At 46.7% G+C, this 23659-nt stretch overlaps 6 non-coding genes across 6 annotated transcripts; all 6 read right to left on the bottom strand.

Moving 5' to 3' along the window:
- Nucleotides 1–5000: 5000 nt before the first annotated feature.
- TRNAL-CAG (transfer RNA leucine (anticodon CAG)) lies at nucleotides 5001–5083 on the bottom strand. The gene has a single exon. It is a non-coding gene; the product is annotated as a tRNA-Leu (tRNA).
- A 2347-nt stretch (nucleotides 5084–7430) lies between these two features.
- Nucleotides 7431–7513, bottom strand: TRNAL-CAA (transfer RNA leucine (anticodon CAA)). Its single transcript has one exon. It is a non-coding gene; the product is annotated as a tRNA-Leu (tRNA).
- An 11275-nt stretch (nucleotides 7514–18788) lies between these two features.
- TRNAL-CAG (transfer RNA leucine (anticodon CAG)) lies at nucleotides 18789–18871 on the bottom strand. The gene has a single exon. It is a non-coding gene; the product is annotated as a tRNA-Leu (tRNA).
- A 1130-nt stretch (nucleotides 18872–20001) lies between these two features.
- TRNAL-CAG (transfer RNA leucine (anticodon CAG)) lies at nucleotides 20002–20084 on the bottom strand. Its single transcript has one exon. It is a non-coding gene; the product is annotated as a tRNA-Leu (tRNA).
- A 1131-nt stretch (nucleotides 20085–21215) lies between these two features.
- Nucleotides 21216–21298, bottom strand: TRNAL-CAG (transfer RNA leucine (anticodon CAG)). Its single transcript has one exon. It is a non-coding gene; the product is annotated as a tRNA-Leu (tRNA).
- A 1130-nt stretch (nucleotides 21299–22428) lies between these two features.
- Nucleotides 22429–22511, bottom strand: TRNAL-CAG (transfer RNA leucine (anticodon CAG)). The gene has a single exon. It is a non-coding gene; the product is annotated as a tRNA-Leu (tRNA).
- Between the last annotated feature and the right edge of the window lie 1148 nt (nucleotides 22512–23659).

The raw sequence follows: 23659 nt of genomic DNA, 5'->3' as shown, positions 1-23659 counted from the left end.
TTTACTGCGATTTAGCCAACTTTAGGAAATTAGTGCAAGCAACGGACAATAGATCTTATCGATAATTTACAGCAACTGTTGACATTGTTTTTGATACGGATGCTTGGAAAAAAAAAGTCAAAAAATGAATCCACCTCGCAAAAGACACTTGTCAGAAGTGGGATTCGAACCCACGCCTCCAAGGGAGACTGCGACCTGAACGCAGCCCCTTAGACCACTCTGCCATCCTGACAATGCACTGATGGCTCAATTTCCAGCTTATAAACCAAAATGAGTGCCATGTACTGAGTGAATGTTGTTTAATGTCCTCTGTATTTTCAATTCCAGACCTTCCTGCTCAGGGAAACAGTGGGATCTGAAGCTGATGAAGGAGAGAGGATGGATCATCCTGACAGTGGATCCGGTGGTGACTGCTACTAATTCTCAATCATCTACTACATGGGGTGTGGACATGCTGAATTTTGAGCCAGTGCACATGTCCGGTGGTGACTGCTACTAATTCTCAGTCATCTACTACAGGGGGTGTGGACATGCAGAATTTGGAGCCAGTTCAAGATTCAGATCAGGAGGTGCCTGGCTCCATACCAATCAACTCAGTGCCTCTGAGACAAGGACTTGAACGGTACAGTTTGAGTCCTTGACCGCCATGCTCAACGCGGCTGCAAGGATTCGGGGTGGATTGACTTAATGTGGCATTTCTTGTTGTGTACTATTCTTGTATACTGGTTTAGTATAGTATCTTTTTTTTGAGCAGCTATGTTTGTTTTGTATTGGTTAAGGAGAAATGTTGTGTTCGTCATGGGCACGCCTATGATGCACACCAAGGGAGGTAGGGAGTGTTAGTCTCCCCCGAGTTTTGGAGTTGGATGGTAGGCGCGGTGACGTGGAACCGGAGAGAATAAAAGGTCAGGGAAGGTGTTCCTCGTGGCCAATGACTCTATATTATTCTCTGTGTATTTATTAAAACGTATTTGCGAAACAGGCACTGTGTGTGCACGATGCAACACACCCCTCCCATGCCCTGAATACAGAAGTTAAAAACCAGCTGTGATTGGGACGCAGGGGACCCTGGTGCCATTGAACCTTCTGCACTGTGAACCTGCTGAACTATTGACAGCTGTGCTTTTGATATGTAGGGTCGAAACCTTTATCTCGGCCCCTCTATCAAGATTTGTTGAAGATGCTGTGATTTCCTGCTTTACCGATTTACTGCGATTTAGCCAACTTCAGGCAATTAGTGCAAGCAACGGACAATAGATCTTATCGATAATTTACAGAAACTGTTGACATTGTTTTTGATACGGGTGCTTGGAAAAAAAAAGTCAAAAAATGTATCCACCTCGCAAAAGACACTTGTCAGAAGTGGGATTCGAACCCACGCCTCCAAAGGAGACTGCTAGCTGAACGCAGCGCCTTAGACCACTCGGCCATCCTAACACTCTTGACACTGCACTGATAGCTCAATTTCCAGCTTATAAACCAAAATGAGTGCCATGTACTGAGTGAATGTTGTTTAATGTCCTCTGTATTTTCAATTCCAGACCTTACTGCTCAGGGAAACAGTGGGATCTGAAGCTGATGAAGGAGAGAGGATGGATCATCCTGACAGTGGATCCGGTGGTGACTGCTACTAATTCTCAATCATCTACTACATGGGGTGTGGACATGCTGAATTTTGAGCCAGTGCACATGGCCGGTGGTGACTGCTACTAATTCTCAATCATCTACTACAGGGGGTGTGGACATGCAGAATTTGGAGCCAGTTCAAGATTCAGATCAGGAGGTGCCTGGCTCCATACCAATCAACTCAGTGCCTCTGAGACAAGGACTTGAACGGTACAGTTTGAGTCCTCGACCGCCATGCTCAACGCTGCTGCAAGGATTCGGGGTGGATTGACTGAATGTGGCATTTCTTTTTGTGTACTATTCTTGTATACTGGATTAGTATAGTATCTTTTTTTTGAGCAGCTATGTTTGTTTTGTATTGGTTAAGGAGAAATGTTGTGTTCGTCATGGGCACGCCTCTGATGCACACCAAGGGAGGTAGGGAGTGTTAGTCTCCCCCGAGTTTTGGAGTTGGATGGTAGGCGCGGTGACGTGGAACCGGAGAGAATGAAAGGTCAGGGAAGGTGTTCCTCGTGGCCAATGACTCTATATTATTCTCTGTGTATTTATTAAAATTTATCTGCGAAACAGGCACCGTGTGTGCACGATGCAACACACCCCTCCCATGCCCTGAATACAGAAGTTAAAATCCAGCTGTGATTGGGACGCAGGGGACCCTGGTGCCACTGAACCTTCTGCACTGTGAACCTGCTGAACTATTGACAGCTGCGCTCTTGATATGTAGGGTCCAAACCTTCATCTCTGCCCCTCTATCACGATTTGTTGAAGATGCTGTGATTTCCCGCTTTACCGATTTACTGCGATTTAGCCAACTTCAGGAAATTAGTGCAAGCAACGGACAATAGATCTTATCGATAATTTACAGAAACTGTTGACATTGTTTTTTATACGGGTGCTTAGAAAAAAAAAGTCCAAAAATGTATCCACCTCGCAAAAGACACTTGTCAGAAGTGGGATTCAAACCCACGTCTCCAAGGGAGACTGTGACCTGAACGCAGCACCTTAGACCACCTGGCCATCCTGACACTCTTGACACCAGACTGATGGCTCAATTTCCAGCTTATAAACCAAAATGAGTGCCATGTACTGAGTGAATGTTATTTAATGTCCTCTGTATTTTCAATTCCAGACCTTCCTGCTCAGGGAAACAGTGGGATCTGGAGCTGATGATGGAGAGAGGATGGATCATCCTGACTGTGGACCCTGTGGTGACTGCTTCTAATTCTCAATCATCTACTACATGGGGTGTGGACATGCAGAATTTTGAGCCAGTGCATATGGCCGGTGGTGACTGCTACTAATTCTCAATCATCTACTACAGGGGGTGTAGACATGCAGAATTTGGAGCCAGTTCAAGATTCAGATCAGGAGGTGCCTGGCTCCATACCAATCAACTCAGTGCCTCTGAGACAAGGACTTGAACGGTACAGTTTGAGTCCTCGACCGCCATGCTCAACGCGGCTGCAAGGATTCGGGGTGGATTGACTGAATGTGGTATTTATTGTTGTGTACTATTCTTGTATACTGGATTAGTATAGTATCTTTTTTTGGAGCAGCTATGTTTGTTTTGTATTGGTTAAGGAGAAATGTTGTGTTCGTCATGGGGAAGCCCATGATGCACACCAAGGGAGGTAGGGAGTGTTAGTCTCCCCCGAGTTTTGGAGTTGGATGGTAGGTGCGGTGATGTGGAATCAGAGAAAATAAAAGGTAGGGGAAGGTGTTCCTCGTGGCCAAAGACTCCATATTATTCTTTGTGTATTTATTAAAACTTATCTGCAAAACAGGCACTGTGTGTGCACGATGCAACACCCCCACCCCTCCCATCCCCTGAATACAGAAGTTAAAAACCAGCTGTGATTGGGACGCAGGGGACCCTGGTGCCACGGAACCTTCTGCACTGTGAACCTGCTGAACTATTGACAGCTGCGCTCTTGATATGTAGGGTCGAAACCTTCATCTCTGCCCCTCTATCACGATTTGTTGAAGATGCTGTGATTTCCCGCTTTATCGATTTACTGCGATTTAGCCAACTTCAGGAAATTAGTGCAAGCAACGGACAATAGATCTTATCGATAATTTACAGAAACTGTTGACATTGTTTTTGATACGGGTGCTTGGAAAAAAAAAGTCCAAAAATGTAACCACCTCGCAAAATACACTTGTCAGAAGTGGGATTTGAACCCACTCCTCCAAGGGAGACTGCGACCTAAACGCAGCACCTTAGACCACGCAGCCATCCTGAAACTCTTGACACCTTGCTCATGTCTCAATTTCGAGCGTTTAAACCAAAATGAGTGCCATGTACTGAGTGAATGTTGTTTAATGTCCTCTGTATTTTCAATTCCAGACCTTCCTGCTCAGGGAAACAGTGGGATCTGAAGCTGATGAAGGAGAGAGGATGGATGATCCTGACAGTGAATCCGGTGGTGACTGCTACTAATTCTCAATCATCGACTACTTGGGGTGTGGACATGCAGAAGTTTGAGCCAGTGCACATGGCCGGTGGTGACTGCTACTAATTCTCAATCATCTACTACAAGGGGTGTGGACATGCAGAATTTGGAGCCAGTTCAAGATTCAGATCAGGAGGTGCCTGGCTCCATACCAATCAACTCAGTGCCTCTGAGACAAGGACTTGAACGGTACAGTTTGAGTCCTCGACCGCCATGCTCAACGTGGCTGCAAGGATTCGGGGTGGATTGACTGAATGTGGCATTTCTTGTTGTGTACTATTCTTGTATACTGGATTAGTATAGTATCTTTTTTTTGAGCAGCTATGTTTGTTTTGTATTGGTTAAGGAGAAATGTTGTGTTCGTCATGGGCACGCCTATGATGCACACCAAGGCAGGTAGGGAGTGTTAGTCTCCCCCGAGTTTTGGAGTTGGATGGTAGGCGCGGTGACGTGGAACCGGAGAGAATAAAAGGCCAGGGAAGGTGTTCCTCGTGGCCAATGACTCTATATTATTCTCTGTGTATTTATTAAAACTTATCTGCGAAACAGGCACCATGTGTGCACGATGCAACACACCCCTCCCATGCCCTGAACACAGAAGTTAAAAACCAGCTGTGATTGGGACGCAGGGGACCCTGGTGCCACTGAACCATCTGCACTGTGAACCTGCTGAACTACTGACAGCAGCGCTCTTGATATGTAGGGTCAAAACCTTTATCTCTGCCCCTCTATCACGATTTGTTGAAGATGCTGTGATTTCCCGCTTTACCGATTTACTGCGATTTAGCCAACTTCAGGAAATTAGTGCAAGCAACGGACAATAGATCTTATCGATAATTTTCAGAAACTGTTGACATTGTTTTTGATAATGGTGCTTGGAAAAAAAAAGTCAAAAAATGTATCCACCTCGCAAAATTGACTTGTCAGAAGTGGGATTCGAACCCACGCCTCCAAAGGAGACTGCGACCTGAACGCAGTGCCTTAGTCCACTCGGCCATCCTGACACGCTTGACACTGCACTGATGGCTCAATTTCCAGCTTATAAATCAAAATGAGTGCCATGTACTGAGTGAATGTTGTTTAATGTCCTCTGTATTTTCAATTCCAGACCTTCCTGCTCAGGGAAACAGTGGGATCTGAAGCTGATGAAGGAGAGAGGATGGATCAACCTGACAGTGGATCCGGTGGTGACTGCTACTAATTCTCAATCATCTACTACATGGGGTGTGGACATGCTGAATTTTGAGCCAGTGCACATGGCCGGTGGTGACTGCTACTAATTCTCAATCATCTACTACAGGGGGTGTGGACATGCAGAATTTGGAGCCAGTTCAAGATTCAGATCAGGAGGTGCCTGGCTCCATACCAATCAACTCAGTGCCTCTGAGACAAGGACTTGAACGGTACAGTTTGAGTCCTCGACCGTCATGCTCAAGGCGGGGTGCAAGGATTCGGGGTGGATTGACTGAATGTGGCATTTCTTGTTGTGTACTATTCTTGTATACTGGTTTAGTATAGTATATTTTTTTTTAGCAGCTATGTTTGTTTTGTATTGGTTAAGGAGAAATGTTGTGTTCGTCATGGTCACGCCTATGATGCACACCAAGGGAGGTAGGGAGTGTTAGTCTCCCCCGAGTTTTGGAGTTGGATGGTAGGCGCGGTGACGTGGAACCGGAGAGAATAAAAGGTCAGGGAAGGTGTTCCTCGTGGCCAATGACTCTATATTATTCTCTGTGTATTTATTAAAACTTATTTGCAAAACAGGCACTGTGTGTGCACGATGCAACATACCCCTCCCATGCCCAGAATACAGAAGTTAAAAACTAGCTGTGATTGGGACGCAGGGGACCCTGGTGCCACTGAACCTTCTGCACTGTGAACCTGCTGAACTATGGACAGCTGTGCTTTTGATATGTAGGGTCGAAACCTTTATCTCGGCCCCTCTATCAGGATTTGTTGAAGATGCTGTGATTTCCTGCTTTACCGATTTACTGCGATTTAGCCAACTTCAGGCAATTAGTGCAAGCAACGGACAATAGATCTTATCGATAATTTACAGAAACTGTTGACATTGTTTTTGATAAGGGTGCTTGGAAAAAAAAGTCCAAAAATGTATCCACCTCGCAAAGACACTTGTCAGAAGAGGGGTTTGAACCCTCGTCTCCAAGGGAGACTGTGACCTGAATGCAGCACCTTAGACCACCCGGCCATCCTGACACTCTTGACACCAGACTGATGGCTCAATTTCCAGCTTATAAACCAAAATGGGTGCCATGTACTGAGTGAATGTTGTTTAATGTCCTCTGTATTTTCAATTCCAGACCTTCCTGCTCAGGGAAACAGTGGGATCTGAAGCTGATGAAGGAGAGAGGATGGATCATCCTGACAGTGGATCCGGTGGTGACTGCTACTAATTCTCAATCATCTAATACCTGGGGTGTGGACATGCTGAATTTTGAGCCAGTGCACATGGCCGGTGGTGACTGCTACTAATTCTCAATCATCTACTACAGGGGGTGTGGACATGCAGGATTTGAAGCCAGTTCAAGATTCAGATCAGGAGGTGCCTGGCTCCATACCAATCAACTCAGTGCCTCTGAGACAAGGACTTGAACGGTACAGTTTGAGTCCTCGACCGCCATGCTCAACGCGGCTGCAAGGATTCGGGGTGGATTGACTGAATGTGGTATTTATTGTTGTGTACTATTCTTGTATACTGGATTAGTATAGTATCTTTTTTTTTAGCAGCTATGTTTGTTTTGTATTGGTTAAGGAGAAATGTTGTGTTCGTCATGGGCACGCCCATGATGCACACCAGGCGAGGTAGGGAGTGTTAGTCTCCCCCGAGTTTTGGAGTCAGATGTCAGGTGCGGTGATGTGGAATCGGAGAGAATAAAAGGTAGGGGAAGGTGTTCCTCGTGGCCAAAGACTCCATATTATTCTTTGTGTATTTATTAAAACTTCTCTGCAAAACAGGCACTGTGTGTGCACGACGCAACTCCCCCACCCCTCCCATCCCCTGAATACAGAAGTTAAAAACCAGCTCTGATTGGGACGCAGGGGACCCTGGTGCCACTGAACCTTCTGCACTGTGAACCTGCTGAACTATTGACAGCTGCGCTTTTGATATGTAGGGTCGAAACCTTTATCTCGGCCCCTCTATCACGATTTGTTGAAGATGCTGTGATTTCCTGATTTACCGATTTACTGCGATTTAGCCAACTTCAGGCAATTAGTGCAAGCAACGGAAAATAGATCTTATCGATAATTTACAGAAACTGTTGACATTGTTTTTGATACGGAGCTTGGGAAAAAAAAGTCCAAAAATGTATCCACCTCGCAAAATACACTTGTCAGAAGTGGGATTCGAACCCACGCCTCCAAAGGAGACTGCGACTTGAACGCAGCACCTTAGACCACTCGGCCATCCTGACACTCTTGACAGTGTACTGATGGCTCAATTTCCAGCTTATAAACCAAAATGAGTGCCATGTACTGAGTGAATGTTATTTAATGTCCTCTGTATTTTCAATTCCAGACCTTCCTGCTCAGGGAAACAGTGGGATCTGAAGCTGATGAAGGAGAGAGGATGGATCATCCTGACAGAGGAGAATGTGGTGACTGCTACTAATTCTCAATCATCTACTACATGGGGTGTGGACTTGCAGAATTTTGAGCCAGTGCATATGGCCGGTGGTGACTGCTACTAATTCTCAATCATCTTCTACAGGGGGTGTGGACATGCAGAATTTGAAGCCAGTTCAAGATTCAGATCAGGAGGTGCCTGGCTCCATACCAATCAACTCAGTGCCTCTGAGACAAGGACTTGAACGGTACAGTTTGAGTCCTCGACCACCATGCTCAACGCGGCTGCAAGGATTCGGGGTGGATTGACTGAATGTGGTATTTATTGTTGTGTACTATTCTTGTATACTGGATTAGTATAGTATCTTTTTTTTGAGCAGCTATGTTTGTTTTGTATTGGTTAAGGAGAAATGTTGTGTTCGTCATGGGCACGCCCATGATGCACACCAGGCGAGGTAGGGAGTGTTAATCTCCCCTGAGTTTTGGAGTTAGATGTCAGGTGCGGTGATGTGGAATCGGAGAGAATAAAAGGTTGGGGAAGGTGTTCCTCGTGGCCAAAGACTCCATATTATTCTTTGTGTATTTATTAAAACTTCTCTGCAAAACAGGCACTGTGTGTGCACGACGCAACACCCCCACCCCTCCCATCCCCTGAATACAGAAGTTAAAAACCAGCTCTGATTGGGACGCAGGGGACCCTGGTGCCACTGAACCTTCTGCACTGTGAACCTGCTGAACTATTGACAGCTGCGCTTTTGATATGTAGGGTCGAAACCTTTATCTCGGCCCAACTATCACGATTTGTTGAAGATGCTGTGATTTCCTGCTTTACTGATTTACTGCGATTTAGCCAACTTCAGGCAATTAGTGCAAGCAACGGAAAATAGATCTTATCGATAATTTACAGAAACTGTTGACATTGTTTTTGATACGGTGCTTGGGAAAAAAAAGTCCAAAAATGTATCCACCTCGCAAAATACACTTGTCAGAAGTGGGATTTGAATCCACACCTCCAAGGGAGGCTGCGACCTGAACGCAGCACCTTAGACCACTCGGCCATCCTGACACTCTTCACACCTCGCTCATGGCTCAATTTCGAGCGTATAAACCAAAATGAGTGCCATGTACTGAGTGAATGTTGTTTAATGTCCTCTGTATTTTCAATTCCAGACCTTCCTGCTCAGGGAAACAGTGGGATTTGAAGCTGATGAAGGAGAGAGGATGGATCATCCTGACAGTGAATCCGGTGGTGACTGCTACTAATTCTCAATCATCGACTACATGGGGTGTGGACATGCAGAATTTTGAGCCAGTGCACATGGCCGGTGGTGACTGCTACTAATTCTCAATCATCTACTACAGGGGGTGTGGACATGCAGAATTTGGAGCCAGTTCAAGATTCAGATCAGGAGGTGCCTGGCTCCATACCAATCAACTCAGTGCCTCTGAGACAAGGACTTGAACGGTACAGTTTGAGTCCTCGACCGCCATGCTCAACGCGGCTGCAAGGATTCGGGGTGGATTGACTGAATGTGGCATTTCTTGTTGTGTACTATTCTTGTATACTGGATTAGTATAGTATCTTTTTTTTGAGCAGCTATGTTTGTTTTGTATTGGTTAAGGAGAAATGTTGTGTTCGTCATGGGCACTCCTATGATGCACACCAAGGGAGGTAGGGAGTGTTAGTCTCCCCCGAGTTTTGGAGTTGGATGGTAGGCGCGGTGACGTGGAACCGGAGAGAATAAAAGGTCAGGGAAGGTGTTCCTCGTGGCCAATGACTCTATATTATTCTCTGTGTATTTATTAAAACGTATTTGCGAAACAGGCACTGTGTGTGCACGATGCAACACACCCCTCCCATGCCCAGAATACAGAAGTTAAAAACCAGCTCTGATTGGGACGCAGGGGACCCTGGTGCCACTGAACCTTCTGCACTGTGAACCTGCTGAACTATTGACAGCTGCGCTTTTGATATGTAGGGTCGAAACCTTTATCTCTGCCCCTCTATCACGATTTGTTGAATGTTGGAAAATGGGTTATTGGTAGGGCAGGTAGGTACCTACACCTAGCAACAAGCCACTAACCTCCACCTAGGTACAGTTAGGTCTCAGTAAATTAATCCCAGCTCAACCCTTGGTAGCTTGGCAACGAGCGTCAAGGCTTAACTTAGGAGACAAAGTGTAAAGCATTCAAATATCACAAAACAGTAATTAAATAAAACACAGGAAACAGTTTAAAAATCCAAAACCAATTTATAAAAATAGCTTATATTTTTATCTTTAAAATGACACAAAAACGATTAAAATCGGTTCAGGGGAACCGGAGATATGAATTTTTAAAGTATTATTATTTTCTAGCGCTTAGAAACAAAAAGCGCCAATCGGGTCATCTGGTTGCACCAGGACCGGGGCAAAGTCAAACTTTCAGGCCGACCGCGATGGAGCCCTGCTCGGCTACAAGTCGCGGGAGGCCTCGGTTAAAAAGTTACCTTCTGACTTAGTCTCTTTTTTGATGTTTTTCTTCCCCGGGACGAACCTGCCAGTTGAATCCGACCTCCTGGAGCCCTTATCCGGATACGCGAAGTCGGTTTCCTGGGTGGTGATTTTTACCTTCGGACTTAGTCGTTTTTTCGAGATGAAAATCCTTCGACCGGGGTAAACCTGGATCTTGATCCGACGTCCGTGGAGCCCTTCTCGGATTCGATGGCTGGGAGGTCCCGGTCAACTTTTTACGTTCAAACTTAGTCTCTTTTTTGGATGTTTTTCTTTACCGGGACGAACCACGAAGTCAGGCCGCGTCGCGGTTGAGGCAAGCCGGCTAGAATTTCCGCGGCGGGTCGGTCCCTCTCTGGAGCTTTTTTCCAAAAATTCTCAAATCTTTTCCAAACTTCTGGGGCTTCACCCAGATGTTCTTTTAAGGTTCTTTTGGGGTCCACAGCTCACCCCAAGGGTCCAGAAGTTCTGTGATGGTCCTTGGGGGGTGCGGACTTCAACTCCCAGAATGCATCTGGCGCAAACTCCTTTTTGGCCACTGGACAGTGGTCAGCTGTTCGCTTTCTTCAGGAGTTCGTGCAGGGGACTCTGGTTTAGCAATTTTTCACCTGTAGCAAACAGGGAGTCCCTCCTTGAACCAGTTGAAGCCAGGCAAAGTCCTTCTTGTGGTGAAGCCCAAGTGTGCAGCTGGTGCAGTCCTTCTGAGTGCAGGGTCCAGGTGCAGGCCAGGGGTCCAGCAGGGCAGTCCTTCTTCTTCTTTAGTTCCTTTCTTGTTGAATTCTGGAGGGGATCTGAGGTGTGGGGTCAGGTCTGCCAGTTTTATCCTTGCTCCTGGGTGAAAAGCAGGGGGGTCCTGATCCTCCAATCAGGTACAGGGTCGTCCCCCTGTGATGACCACTTCCTGGGAAGTGTGGCAAAAATCCATCCCAAAAGGCAACAGTCTCCAAAAATCCAACATGGCTGAATCTGATTTTTGGAGGTTACATCTGGCTGAGCCCACCCACTGGTGTGGCTAAAAATCATAAACACACCCCTCTCCTGCCCTCTCCTAATCTAATCAAGGGGGCACCTAGTTGTCTGGGGTTGCAGGATGTGGGGGTGTTGCTGGATGCTCCAAATGTCCTTCTCTGCCTTTGAAGACCAGTTTGGCCGCCCTCCCCCTTCCTGCCTCACCATCTGCTGAGGGGAGATTCTCTCCCCCAAGCACATTCCTTTGTGTGAAGTCAGGCCACTTCACACCTCATCAAGGCAGCCTGGCAGAAGCTGCTGCAGGCTGGCCAATCAGAGCACAGCAGCAAAAACAATGCAGAGCTGAAATTGGCAACTTTTTAGGTAAAGTCTAAACTTTTTACCTGAACAAGTTATATTAAATCCAACAACTGGAAGTTGTGGGATTTATTACAACAATCAATTTGATACCAAATTCTTGGTATGTAACATTTAAGGAGACTTTAAAATTTAAAATAAAGTCTGCCCATTCTAGCCTATGAAGGCCATTTACTTCAATGAGGGAAAAACGAATTTGGCTGTTTTTACCTCACCAGGGCTTATAAATCTATTTTTATAAAGTCCCTGCTTATAGTTACATGGCACCCAGCCCTAGGGGCACATAGGGCACACCTTAGGGGTGACTTATATGTAAAAATAAGGTAGTTTAAGACTTTGGAAGTACCTTTAATTCCAAATTCGAATTTGCATATAACTTTAATTTAAAAGCAGCCAGCAAGGCAGGCCTGCCTTTAAAATGACACTGGGCACCTCAGCAGTGCACCTAGGTGTGCACCACCTATGCTGTGGTCCCTAAACCTACATGCCCTACCATATACTAGGGACTTATAGGTAGGTTAACTTAGCCAATTATAATTAGCCTAATTTGCATATCCATTTTACACAGAGCACAGGCCCTGGGACTGGTTAGCAGTACCCAGGGCACCATCAAAGTCAGGAAAACACCAGCAAAAAGAGGAAAATGGGGGCAAAAAGTTATGGGGCCTCTGCAATCAGCCCTGTTTTCTCACACAACCCCCCCCCCAGCCCACACGCCCAGGAGACTCAGCCCAACCCTGGGAGAGTCTTCCTGGCTTGTTAGGCGAGGAAGACAGTAAAGAAAACTGTCTGTCCCTTTGCAGGGCCTACTCTGCCTTATATCCTCCTGTCAGGGTCACTCCCTATGGGTAGTGAAGCCATCCCAACAGTAAAAGGACCCAACTCAATCTGAAACTTTCCTCTAGGGGGGTCTTCCTCCTTTCTCTCTGCCAACTTGGGTAGTGAGGTGCCCACCTCCCCTACTCCAAACTTTGCTAGGGCAACACCTAGCTTACCCAAAGAGGTCACCCAACACTTGAGCAACCCCACCATGACCAATAGGGTCAGGGGGCCTACTTTGCTATTGGCCCTGGGGTCTGCCTCCCAGGCCAAGTACAGTGCTGCCAGGAAGGCTAGCACCCAGCAGAGGCTACTGACAGCTGTCAGTACCCAGAACCACACCCTGAGCTCTCCACTGACAGGTGGCTGAGCTGCTTTAGGGGCAACTTTGGGGTCCTGGCACCCCTCTTGCTGTCTAGAGTGGGGGGCTACCACCTCCTGTGGCAGGCACCCTCCTTCCACTCTCCCTTCTGTCAGTGCAGGGGCAACACCCTGCATCTGGACAGCTGCCTGACTACTCAGGACTTCCTTGGGGTCAGGTGAGGCCTCACCAGTGCCAACTCTGGGCTCCCCCCCTACTGGGGCAGAAGGCCTTTGGCTCCCTGGAACTCTCTTTAATAGTGGCCTACCCTTCCTTTTCTTCTTTCCTTTTCTTGGGGACCCCTGTCTCCTAACTGTAGGGACTGACTCCCCAGGACTTTGGGTTGGGGGGGCGCCCTGGGCGACCACCCCATCTGTGACCAGACTCACCTCTGGGAGGTCATTGCCCAGGATACAATCTAGGGGAAGGTCAGCACTGACTACCACCCTAATCCAGTCAAGGATACCCTCCCTCTCTAGGGGCACTATGGCTACAGGTTTGGAGGTGACCTCCCCTGTGGCTATCCTGACTTTCTTTGTCTTTCCTGGGACATACATGTCTGGGGTCACTAACCGGTCACTCACTATAGTGTGACTGGCACAGGTGTCTCTCAGGCCAGTGGTAGGGATCCCATTCACTTGAATGTGGTGGAAGTGCCTACTCCCACCCTCAGGGATCAACAGCTTACCATCTGGTCCTGTCTCCCAGCACAATGCTAGGAGGACTTCATCATCTGAGGAATCCTCCTCTATGGCTACACTGGACAGCCCAGTGCTAACCACCTTCTTTGGACAGGCTGCATCTCCTCTGAAGTGACCTGTCTGCTGACAGTCAAAGCAAGCCCTACTGTCCAAGAGTTTTTTTAACCCTGGGTCTCCCTGTCTCTGCTTGTCAGAGTGGGAGTGGGATTTACTCTCCTCCTTCTTAGGGTTCTGGGGTACAGAGGGAGTCTCTGTGGTGGGCTTACCACCTCCCTCCTTAGGTTTTTGGGGACCTGTCCCCCCCTTCTTGGAGTCTCCCCCCTGGGACTTGACAACCACCCTGGTTCTCAACCACTCATCAGCTGCCTCCCCTAGCTCTCTAGGGTTGGTCTGCTTAGAGTCCACTAGATGCTGGCGTAACCTTTCTTGGGTACAATTGGTCAAGATGTGCTCTCTCATGATCAGATTGTATAACCCCTCATAAGTATCTACTTTGTTACCAACAATCCAGCCCTCTAGTGCCCTTAGTGAAATGTCCACAAAGTCAACCCAAGACTGGGTACTGACCTTCTGGGTGTCCCTGAACTTCATTCTATATTGCTCTGGGGTCAGACCAAACTTCTTGGCTAAGCACCTCTTCATACTAGGGTATGAATCTGCCTCCTCCCCCCTTAAGGTCAGAAGCCTATCCCTCCCTGAGTTGGGGACCAACTCCCACAAAAGGGAACCCCAGTATTGAGGCCTAACCCTTCTCATTTGGAGTGCCCTCTCAAAGGCCCCCAGCCACTTATCTATGTCATCCCCCTCTACATAAGCAGGAACTACCCCCTTGGGTAATCTGGGGCAAACTCCCCCACCCATGGACACCTCAGCTTCTTTATCGCTGCTTCCATCTCTTTTCTCTTTGTATGCCAACTTTTTCTTTTCTAGGGCCAGCTTCTCTGCTTCCAAAGCTATGTATGCTAGCTGGGCCTCCAGCTCTCTTTCTCTGATGGATGGGTTCTCTCCTCCTGAAAGGACCCCCTTCCCACCACTAGCTTTGGATCTGCCCCTAGTGACTGTTTTTACTGAGGACCGTTCTTCCTCATCCTCACTTGGGCTCAGATGCCTTCCCTCCCCTGAGTGGTTAGAGCTTGCATCCTCCCTTCTTTCTCCCTCCTCTGGAGCTTCTTCTGACTCTACCTCTTGGGCCTCAGCCCATGCTGTCAGGGATGTGATCAGGATTTGCTTCCTGAGATCAGTGGTTGCAGGCAACCCTCTTTCAATACACAACCCCCTAAGCTGGACTACTGTCAGTGTGGGTAGGCTAGCCAGATCAAGCTCCATGGTTCCCTAGTTTTGTGTCAACAAAAACTTTTTGCAAAAATTGGAAACAAGAATTTAGAAAAATTACAAAAATTCAATAATTGAAATTAATCCAAATTAAAAATTAAAAACAATTTTTGCACTAGGACAATTTAAAGGATTTTTAATTTGTTTTACCTAAAACTGTAACGTGATATTGAACACAAGTACAGGATCCCGTCGCTGCTTCCAATTATGTTGGAAAATGGGTTATTGGTAGGGCAGGTAGGTACCTACACCTAGCAACAAGCCACTAACCTCCACCTAGGTACAGTTAGGTCTCAGTAAATTAATCCCAGTTCAACCCTTGGTAGCTTGGCAACGAGCGTCAAGGCTTAACTTAGGAGACAAAGTGTAAAGCATTCAAATATCACAAAACAGTAATTAAATAAAACACAGGAAACAGTTTAAAAATCCAAAACAAAATTAATAAAAATAGCTTATATTTTTATCTTTAAAATGACACAAAAACGATTAAAATCGGTTCAGGGGAACCGGAGATATGAATTTTTAAAGTATTATTATTTTCTAGCGCTTAGAAACAAAAAGCGCCAATCGGGTCATCTGGTTGCACCAGGACCGGGGCAAAGTCAAACTTTCAGGCCGACCGCGATGGAGCCCTGCTCGGCTACAAGTCGCGGGAGGCCTCGGTTAAAAAGTTACCTTCTGACTTAGTCTCTTTTTTTGATGTTTTTCTTCCCCGGGACTAACCTGCCAGTTGAATCCGACCTCCTGGAGCCCTTGTCCGGATACGCGAAGTCGGTTTCCTCGGTGGTGATTTTTACCTTCGGACTTAGTAGTTTTTTCGAGATGAAAATCCTTCGACCGGGGTAAACCTGGATCTTGATCCGACGTCCGTGGAGCCCTTCTCGGATTCAATGGCTGGGAGGTCCCGGTCAACTATTTACGTTCGGACTTAGTCTCTTTTTTGGATGTTTTTCTTTACCGGGACGAACCACGAAGTCAGGCCGGGTCGCGGTTGAGGCAAGCCGGCTAGAATTTCCGCGGTGGGTCGGTCCCTCTCTGGAGCTTTTTTCCAAAAATTCTCAAATCTTTTCCAAACTTCTGGGGCTTCACCCAGATGTTCTTTTAAGGTTCTTTTGGGGTCCACAGCTCACCCCAAGGGTCCAGAAGTTCTGTGATGGTCCTTGGGGGGAGCGGACTTCAACTCCCAGAATGCACCTGGCGCAAACTCCTTTTTGGCCACTGGACAGTGGTCAGCTGGTCGCTTTCTTCAGGAGTTGGTGCAGGGGACTCTGGTTTAGCAATTTTTCACCTGTAGCAAACAGGGAGTCCCTCCTTGAACCAGTTGAAGCCAGGCAAAGTCCTTCTTGTGGTGAAGCCCAAGTGTGCAGCTGGTGCAGTCCTTCTGAGTGCAGGGTCCAGGTGCAGGCCAGGGGTCCAGCAGGGCAGTCCTTCTTCTTCTTTAGTTCCTTTCTTGTTGAATTCTGGAGGGGATCTGAGGTGTGGGGTCAGGTCTGCCAGTTTTATCCTTGCTCCTGGGTGAAAAGCAGGGGGGTCCTGATCCTCCAATCAGGTACAGGGTCGTCCCCCTGTGATGACCACTTCCTGGGAAGTGTGGCAAAAATCCATCCCAAAAGGCAACAGTCTCCAAAAATCCAACATGGCTGAATCTGATTTTTGGAGGTTACATCTGGCTGAGCCCACCCACTGGTGTGGCTAAAAATCATAAACACACCCCTCTCCTGCCCTCTCCTAATCTAATCAAGGGGGCACCTAGTTGTCTGGGGTTGCAGGATGTGGGGGTGTTGCTGGATGCTCCAAATGTCCTTCTCTGCCTTTGAAGACCAGTTTGGCCGCCCTCCTCCTTCCTGCCTCACCATCTGCTGAGGGGAGATTCTCTCCCCCAAGCACATTCCTTTGTGTGAAGTCAGGCCACTTCACACCTCATCAAGGCAGCCTGGCAGAAGCTGCTGCAGGCTGGCCAATCAGAGCACAGCAGCAAAAACAATGCAGAGCTGAAATTGGCAACTTTTTAGGTAAAGTCTAAACTTTTTACCTGAACAAGTTATATTAAATCCAACAACTGGAAGTTGTGGGATTTATTACAACAATCAATTTGATACCAAATTCTTGGTATGTAACATTTAAGGAGACTTTAAAATTTAAAATAAAGTCTGCCCATTCTAGCCTATGAAGGCCATTTACTTCAATGAGGGAAAAACGAATTTGGCTGTTTTTACCTCACCAGGGCTTATAAATCTATTTTTATAAAGTCCCTGCTTATAGTTACATGGCACCCAGCCCTAGGGGCACATAGGGCACACCTTAGGGGTGACTTATATTTAAAAATAAGGTAGTTTAAGACTTTGGAAGTACCTTTAATTCCAAAGTCGAATTTGCATATAACTTTAATTTAAAAGCAGCCAGCAAGACAGGCCTGCCTTTAAAATGACACTGGGCACCTCAGCAGTGCACCTAGGTGTGCACCACCTATGCTGTGGTCCCTAAACCTACATGCCCTACCATATACTAGGGACTTATAGGTAGGTTAACTTAGCCAATTATAATTAGCCTAATTTGCATATCCATTTTACACAGAGCACAGGCCCTTGGACTGGTTAGCAGTACCCAGGGCACCATCAAAGTCAGGAAAACACCAGCAAAAAGAGGAAAATGGGGGCAAAAAGTTATGGGGCCTCTGCAATCAGCCCTGTTTTTTCACATTGAAGATGCTGTGATTTCCTGCTTTACCGATTTACTGCGATTTAGCCAACTTCAGGCAATTAGTGCAAGCAACGGACAATAGATCTTATCGATAATTTACAGAAACTGTTGACATTGTTTTTGATAAGGGTGCTTGGAAAAAAAAGTCCAAAAATGTATCCACCTCGCAAAGACACTTGTCAGAAAAGGGGCTTGAACCCACGTCTCCAAGGGAGACTGTGACCTGAATGCAGCACCTTAGACCACCCGGCCATCCTGACGCTCTTGACACCAGACTGATGGCTCAATTTTCAGCTTATAAACCAAAATGAGTGCCATGTACTGAGTGAATGTTATTTAATGTCCTCTGTATTTTCAATTCCAGACCTTCCTGCTCAGGGAAACAGTGGGATCTGAAGCTGATGAAGGAGAGAGGATGGATCATCCTGACAGTGGACCCTGTGGTGACTGCTACTAATTCTCAATCATCTACTACATGGGGTGTGGACTTGCAGAATTTTGAGCCAGTGCATATGGCCGGTGGTGACTGCTACTAATTCTCAATCATCTACTACAGGGGGTGTGGACATGCAGAATTTGGAGCCAGTTCAAGATTCAGATCAGGAGGTGCCTGGCTCCATACCAATCAACTCAGTGCCTCTGAGACAAGGACTTGAACGGTACAGTTTGAGTACTCGACCGCCTTGCTGAACGCAGCTGCAAGGATTCGGGGTGGATTGACTGAATGTGGTATTTATTGTTGTGTACTATTCTTGTATACTGGATTAGTATAGTATCTTTTTTTTGAGCAGCTAGGTTTGTTTTGTATTGGTTAAGGAGAAATGTTGTGTTCGTCATGGGCACGCCCATGATGCACACCAAGGGAGGTAGGGAGTGTTAGTCTCCCCCGAATTTTGGAGTTGGATGGTAGGTGCGGTGATGTGGAATCGGAGAGAATAAAAGGTAGGGGAAGGTGTTCCTCGTGGCCAAAGACTCCATATTATTCTTTGTGTATTTATTAAAACTTCTCTGCAAAACAGGCACTGTGTGTGCACGACGCAACACCCCCACCCCTCCCATCCCCTGAATACAGAAGTTAAAAACCAGCTCTGATTGGGACGCAGGGGACCCTGGTGCCACTGAACCTTCTGCACTGTGAACCTGCTGAACTATTGACAGCTGCGCTTTTGATATGTAGGGTCGAAACCTTTTCTCGGCCCCTCTATCACGATTTGTTGAAGATGCTGTGGTTTCCTGCTTTAACGATTTACTGCGATTTAGCCAACTTCAGGCAATTAGTGCAAGCAACGGAAAATAGATCTTATCGATAATTTACAGAAACTGTTGACATTGTTTTTGATACGGTGCTTGGGAAAAAAAAGTCCAAAAATATATCCACCTCGCAAAATACACTTGTCAGAAGTGGGATTTGAACCCACACCTCCAAGGGAGACTGCGACCTGAACGCAGCGCCTTAGACCACTCGGCCATCCTGACACTCTTCACACCTCGCTCATGGCTCAATTTCGAGCGTATAAACCAAAATGAGTGCCATGTACTGAGTGAATGTTGTTTAATGTCCTCTGTATTTTCAATTCCAGACCTTCCTGCTCAGGGAAACAGTGGGATCTGAAGCTGATGAAGGAGAGAGGATGGATCATCCTGACAGTGAATCCGGTGGTGACTGCTACTAATTCTCAATCATCGACTACATGGGGTGTGGACATGCAGAAGTTTGAGCCAGTGCACATGGCCGGTGGTGACTGCTACTAATTCTCAATCATCTACTACAAGGGGTGTGGACATGCAGAATTTGGAGCCAGTTCAAGATTCAGATCAGGAGGTGCCTGGCTCCATACCAATCAACTCAGTGCATCTGAGACAAGGACTTGAACAGTACAGTTTGTGTCCTCGACCGCCATGCTCAACGCGGCTGCAAGGATTCTGGGTGGATTGACTGAATGTGGCATTTCTTGTTGTGTACTATTCTTGTATACTGGATTAGTATAGTATCTTTTTTTTGAGCAGCTATGTTTGTTTTGTATTGGTTAAGGAGAAATGTTGTGTTCGTCATGGGCACGCCTATGATGCACACCAAGGGAGGTAGGGAGTGTTAGTCTCCCCGAGTTTTGGAGTTGGATGGTAGGCGCGGTGACGTGGAACCGGAGAGAATAAAAGGCCAGGGAAGGTGTTCCTCGTGGCCAATGACTCTATATTGTTCTCTGTGTATTTATTAAAACTTATCTGCGAAACAGGCACCATGTGTGCACGATGCAACACACCCCTCCCATGCCCTGAATATAGAAGTTAAAAACCAGCTGTGATTGGGACGCAGGGGACCCTGGTGCCACTGAACCTTCTGCACTGTGAACTTGCTGAACTATTGACAGCTGCGCTCTTGATATGTAGGGTCGAAACCTTTATCTCTGCCCCTCTATCACGATTTGTTGAAGATGCTGTGATTTCCCGCTTTACCGATTTACTGCGATTTAGCCAACTTCAGGAAATTAGTGCAAGCAACGGACAATAGATCTTATCGATAATTTACAGAAACTGTTGACATTGTTTTTGATACGGGTGCTTGGAAAAAAAAAGTCCAAAAATGTATCCACCTCGCAAAAGACACTTATCAGAAGTGGGATTCGAACCCACGCCTCCAAAGGAGACTGCGACCTGAACGCAGCGCCTTAGACCACTCGGCCATCCTGACACCCTTGAAACTGCACTGATGGCTCAATTTCCAGCTAATAAACCAAAATGAGTGCCATGTACTGAGTGAATGTTGTTTAATGTCCTCTGTATTTTCAATTCCAGACCTTCCTGCTCAGGGAAACAGTGGGATCTGAAGCTGATGAAGGAGAGAGGATGGATCATCCTGACAGTGAATCCGGTGGTGACTGCTACTAATTCTCAATCATCGACTACATGGGGTGTGGACATGCAGAAGTTTGAGCCAGTGCACATGGCCGGTGGTGACTGCTACTAATTCTCAATCATCTACTACAAGGGGTGTGGACATGCAGAATTTGGAGCCAGTTCAAGATTCAGATCAGGAGGTGCCTGGCTCCATACCAATCAACTCAGTGCCTCTGAGACAAGGACTTGAACAGTACAGTTTGTGTCCTCGACCGCCATGCTCAACGCGGCTGCAAGGATTCGGGGTGGATTGACTGAATGTGGCATTTCTTGTTGTGTACTATTCTTGTATACTGGATTAGTATAGTATCTTTTTTTTGAGCAGCTATGTTTGTTTTGTATTGGTTAAGGAGAAATGTTGTGTTCGTCATGGGCACGCCTTTGATGCACACCAAGGGAGGTAGGGAGTGTTAGTCTCCCCCGAGTTTTGGAGTTGGATGGTAGGCGCGGTGACGTGGAACCGGAGAGAATAAAAGGCCAGTGAAGGTGTTCCTCGTGGCCAATGACTCTATATTGTTCTCTGTGTATTTATTAAAACTTATCTGCGAAACAGGCACCATGTGTGCACGATGCAACACACCCCTCCCATGCCCTGAATACAGAAGTTAAAAACCAGCTGTGATTGGGACGCAGGGGACCCTGGTGCCACTGAACCTTCTGCACTGTGAACTTGCTGAACTATTGACAGCTGCGCTCTTGATATGTAGTGTCGAAACCTTTATCTCTGCCCCTCTATCACGATTTGTTGAAGATGCTGTGATTTCCCGCTTTACCGATTTACTGCGATTTAGCCAACTTCAGGAAATTAGTGCAAGCAACGGACAATAGATCTTATCGATAATTTACAGAAACTGTTGACATTGTTTTTGATACGGGTGCTTGGAAAAAAAAAGTCCAAAAATGTATCCACCTCGCAAAAGACACTTGTCAGAAGTGGGATTCGAACCCACGCCTCCAAAGGAGACTGCGACCTGAACGCAGCACCTTAGACCACTCGGCCATCCTGACACTCTTGAAACTGCACTGATGGCTCAATTTCCAGCTAATAAACCAAAATGAGTGCCATGTACTGAGTGAATGTTGTTTAATGTCCTCTGTATTTTCAATTCCAGACCTTCCTGCTCAGGGAAACAGTGGGATCTGAAGCTGATGAAGGAGAGAGGATGGATCATCCTGACAGTGAATCCGGTGGTGACTGCTACTAATTCGCAATCATCGACTACTTGGGGTGTGGACATGCAGAGTTTGAGCCAGTGCACATGGCCGGTGGTGACTGCTACTAATTCTCAATCATCTACTACAAGGGGTGTGGACATGCAGAATTTGGAGCCAGTTCAAGATTCAGATCAGGAGGTGCCTGGCTCCATACCAATCAACTCAGTGCCTCTGAGACAAGGACTTGAACTGTACAGTTTGAGTCCTCGACCGCCATGCTCAACGCGGCTGCAAGGATTCGGGGTGGATTGACTGAATGTGGCATTTCTTGTTGTGTACTATTCTTGTATACTGGATTAGTATAGTATCTTTCTTTTGAGCAGCTATGTTTGTTTTGTATTGGTTAAGGAGAAATGTTGTGTTCGTCATGGGCACGCCTATGATGCACACCAAGGGAGGTAGGGAGTGTTAGTCTCCCCCGAGTTTTGGAGTTGGATGGTAGGTGCGGTGACGTGGAACCGGAGAGAATAAAAGGTCAGGGAAGGTGTTCCTCGTGGCCAATGACTCTATATTATTCTCTGTGTATTTATTAAAACTTATCTGCGAAACAGGTACCGTGTGTGCACGATGCAACACACCCCTCCCATGCCCTGAATACAGAAGTTAAAAACCAGCTGTGATTGGGACGCAGGGGACCCTGGTGCCACTGAACCTTCTGCACTGTGAACCTGCTGAACTATTGACAGCTGCGCTCTTGATATGTAGGGTCGAAACCTTTATCTCTGCCCCTCTATCACGATTTGTTGAAGATGCTGTGATTTCCCGCTTTACCGATTTACTGCGATTTAGCCAACTTCAGGAAATTAGTGCAAGCAACGGACAATAGATCTTATCGATAATTTACAGAAACTGTTGACATTGTTTTTGACACGGGTGCTTGGAAAAAAAAAGTCCAAAAATGTATCCACCTCGCAAAAGACACTTGTCAGAAGTGGGATTCGAACCCACGCCTCCAAAGGAGACTGCGATCTGAACGCAGCGCCTTAGACCACTCGGCCATCCTGACACTCTTGACACTGCACTGATGGCTCAATTTCCAGCTTATAAACCAAAATGAGTGCCATGTACTGAGTGAATGTTGTTTAATGTCCTCTGTATTTTCAATTCCAGACCTTCCTGCTCAGGGAAACAGTGGGATCTGAAGCTGATGAAGGAGAGAGGATGGATCATCCTGACAGTGAATCCGGTGGTGACTGCTATTAATTCTCAATCATCGACTACTTGGGGTGTGGACATGCAGAAGTTTGAGCCAGTGCACATGGCCGGTGGTGACTGCTACTAATTCTCAATCATCTACTACAAGGGGTGTGGACATGCAGAATTTGGAGCCAGTTCACGATTCAGATCAGGAGGTGCCTGGCTCCATACCAATCAACTCAGTGCCTCTGAGACAAGGACTTGAACGGTACAGTTTGAGTCCTCGACCGCCATGCTCAACGCGGCTGCAAGGATTCGCGGTGGATTGACTGAATGTGGCATTTCTTGTTGTGTACTATTCTTGTATACTGGATTAGTATAGTATCTTTTTTTTGAGCAGCTATGTTTGTTTTGTATTGGTTAAGGAGAAATGTTGTGTTCGTCATGGGCACGCCTATGATGCACACCAAGGGAGGTAGGGAGTGTTAGTCTCCCCCGAGTTTTGGAGTTGGATGGTAGGTGCGGTGACGTGGAACCGGAGAGAATAAAAGGCCAGGGAAGGTGTTCCTCGTGGCCAATGACTCTATATTATTCTCTGTGTATTTATTAAAACTTATCTGCGAAACAGGCACCATGTGTGCACGATGCAACACACCCCTCCCATGCCCTGAATACAGAAGTTAAAAACCAGCTGTGATTGGGACGCAGGGGACCCTGGTGCCACTGAACCTTCTGCACTGTGAACCTGCTGAACTATTGACAGCTGCGCTCTTGATATGTAGGGTCAAAACCTTTATCTCTGCCCCTCTATCACGATTTGTTGAAGATGCTGTGATTTCCCGCTTTACCGATTTACTGCGATTTAGCCAACTTCAGGAAATTAGTGCAAGCAACGGACAATAGATCTTATCGATAATTTACAGAAACTGTTGACATTATTTTTGATACGGGTGCTTGGAAAAAAAAAGACAAAAAATGTATCCACCTCGCAAAAGTCACTAGTCAGAAGAGAGATTC

Source organism: Pleurodeles waltl, unplaced genomic scaffold (assembly GCF_031143425.1).
Source record: "Pleurodeles waltl isolate 20211129_DDA unplaced genomic scaffold, aPleWal1.hap1.20221129 scaffold_39, whole genome shotgun sequence".
Taxonomy (NCBI): Eukaryota; Metazoa; Chordata; class Amphibia; order Caudata; family Salamandridae; genus Pleurodeles; species Pleurodeles waltl.
Note: the sequence above shows the minus strand (reverse complement) of the source record. Positions and strands in the feature narration are given on the sequence as shown.